General features: G+C 38.2%; 1 pseudogene; it reads left to right on the forward strand.

The window, feature by feature from the left end:
• The first annotated feature begins 2,123 nt into the window (after nucleotides 1-2,123).
• Nucleotides 2,124-2,937, forward strand: LOC118722638 (annotated as a pseudogene).
• The last annotated feature ends 234 nt before the right edge of the window (nucleotides 2,938-3,171 follow it).

The following is a 3,171-nucleotide window of genomic DNA, read 5'->3' on the forward strand; positions in this document are numbered from 1 at the left end:
TAACATGTGAAAGACAAATAGTCCATTTTGAAATAAGATGTTATTAATATAAATGAATATTTTCTTCACAGCATCCTCTCAAAATCAGGAGAGTAAGCCTGAGTGTTAGGAGTGCACCTAAGGGTAACTGAAGCATTCCAGGAGGATGTACAGATGTGAACATGAAGAGACAGACACCAAAGGATGGGAAGGAGCATACATTATCCTGCCTCTCCCTTGCCTTCCTCCTCTCCATCTCTCTATCAGTCACACATTTAGTCATTGCATATAATGGTACCGTAGGAAGCAGGTTTTATCCCAATTTCTGATGCAGACATCCTCACACATTTCTCCTCCTGAAGATCTGCTGTAGAGGAGAGGGCTCCGCAGTGTTGTCACATCAGTGGTGCGATGTGGCTGACCTTCCTGCAGAAGCTGCCCTGGTTGCCCAGAGGAGTGGCACCACCTGCTGTAGCAGCAGCCTGAGCTCAGTGTAACATGCTCCTGCCACAATGGTCAGGCAGCAGCCCTACAGCCCCAGCTGTGACATCAGTCTTCCTTCATTAACACTGGGTCAAAATAACTCTGGTAGTTAAAATGACTCTTCTTTAATTAAATTCATGCCAGCTTCTGTGTCTCAACCTGTCCCAGGAATTTCCATTCTGCTACTTAAGGCAAACAGAGAAAATAATAATCTTATAAGATCTTTTGCTTGGGTATTCATTTCTATGAACAGCTTCATTCAAGTCCAATGCTATTAAACACAAGTTACTGACAATCTCACATTCAGTTGATTCATACAGCAAATATAGCTTTATTGGATATTGATTTGGTCATGGTTGTCCTGGGACTAGACAGATAAAATAAGATAAGCATGTTCCTTGCCCTCTTGCAGCTTTCGGTTTGGGTTTGTTGAGGGTGGAGAGAAAATAAGTATAAAATAAGTGTGCAATATGCTATAAGAGTAAGTGCTGTAAAGAAAACAAGGTAAAGAGGGTTGGTGGGAGAAGACAGGACATACTCTTAGCTGGTCTGGTCAAACAACTTCACTGTAATGAGGAGTCTTCTGTGTCTAGATCTAAATTTAAAGTGAGAGAATAAGCCATGAAAATGTCTATGGGAAAGCATCTCAAGCAATGAGAATCGGCAGGTCCTAGGGCAGTGGAGACTTGAGCATTCAAAGAACAGCCAGAGGGTCAGTGAGCCTTCTTCTGAGAGGTAGAGGTGACCTGGAAGGGTGGGCACAAGCCAAATCAATTAGAGACTTGTAACTGGAGTGGAGACTTCAGTGAAGGTCAAAGTACTATGACACATACAGGACTTTAATTAAGGCCATGCTCAATGTTCCTTACTCCTCTTGAGGGGTGAAAGTAAATTAGTCAATCTAAAATGAGTAAAACCATAAAAGTTATTCCTGGTGACAATTGTTCTGTTATTTGTTATGCTGTTTTCTAAAAGAAATAACCTTGTTGAAACATCTAATTTATTTACAACCAAATGACTTTGCATAAACTGAAGTTAAATGGGTGTGAATGTTTTTACAAAATTGGGGGAAATTACTTCTTAGCCTGAAAGAGGTGGGAAAGATTTTGCCAATGTCCTTGTGAAATCCTTTTAATTTCTTGGGAATTGCTATCATGTTTTCAGACTTACTAGTAGAATAAGCTTTTGAGATGATCTATCATTTTATATTTGAAAACACTGTACTTTTGCAAAAGTCACCCAGGTGGCATATCCAGTCAAATTTTAATGACAGCTCAGTGTGTAGAATGGGCTTTGGAGTAAAATACACCCAGACTCAGAATCCATTCATAAGCTTTCTGCGTAGTGTTTTAAAGTGTACATCACATACACATTACACTAATATTTCTGGCTTTTAATACCCTTTGTTATAGCTCATAAAACTGCTGAAAATAATATTGCTATATTTCTCTGCAGAATATTCCCTATAACATATTTTATTTCCTCCATTCACTTTCTTCTTCTTTTACCACATCACTTAAAGGCTAAATCAGTCTAAAAAGAACCCTCCCTTCTGCCCAACCATAACTACCTGCAAACTTGTATGGGCCTCTGATGTAACCAGGAACTGTGCCACATCAAAGATACAACAAAGAGGCCCTTCTGGCTCTCTGAGCAGCACCATGGCAGTGGGCAAGAAAAAGTACCTTATAAAAGGAGATGAAAAGGGAGCCAAAAAGAAAGTGGTTGATCCATTTTCTAAGAAAGATTGGTATAATGTGAAAGCACCAGCTATGTTCAACGTAAGAAATATTGGACAAACAATAGTCACCAGAACTCGGGGAATGAAAATTGCATTTACAGGATCATGTTTTTAACTGAGCCTAGCTGATCTGCGGAATGATGGAGTTGCGTTTAGAAAATTCAACTTAATTACTGAGCATGTTCAGGGCAAACACTGCCTGACTAATTTCCATGGCATGTATCTTACCTGTGACAAAATGTGCTCCTTGGTCAAGAAGTGGAGACCATGACTGAAGCTCATGTTGATGTCAAGGCTACCGATGGTTATTTGCTTTGTCTATTTTGTGTTGATTTTACAATAATCAGATTCAGAAAATCTCTTATGCTCAGCATCACCAAATCCAGAAGAGGATGGAAATCATGACCCGAAAGGTGCAGACAAATGACTTGAAAGAAGTGGTCAATAAAATGATTCCAGACAGCATTGAAAAAGACATAGAAAAGGCTTGAAAATCTATTTATCTGTTCCATGCTGTCTTTGTTAGAAAAGTAAAACTGCTGAAGAAGCCCAAACTTGAATTGGGAAAACTCAAGGAGCTTCTTGGTGAAGGTAGCAGTTCTGGAAAAGTTGGTGGAGATGAGACAGGTGCTAACGTTGAACAAGTTGATGGATATGAGCCTCCAGTCCAAGAATCTGTTTAAAATTTAGACATTTAATGGTGATAAATAAAATATCTTATTTGTGATATTTTACTTCTGATCACATAAAAATAATCTTACAGTTTGGTGAATTATGTTCTGAATTGATAATAATGTGAACTTTTCTGTATTGTTATGTGGATTTTATTTTTATACCTAAGTAGCTGAGAAATGATAGTGATTATTTTAAGCTGTAGTTATCTGAAGAATTTAGAGATGGTTAACAAAAGAAACCATTTCTTTAAATAAATAAAAAAGATACAACAAATAAATGAATCACAATCCTAG

This window comes from Pipistrellus kuhlii, unplaced genomic scaffold, assembly GCF_014108245.1.
Source record: "Pipistrellus kuhlii isolate mPipKuh1 unplaced genomic scaffold, mPipKuh1.p scaffold_m20_p_2, whole genome shotgun sequence".
NCBI classification, from domain to species: domain Eukaryota; kingdom Metazoa; phylum Chordata; class Mammalia; order Chiroptera; family Vespertilionidae; genus Pipistrellus; species Pipistrellus kuhlii.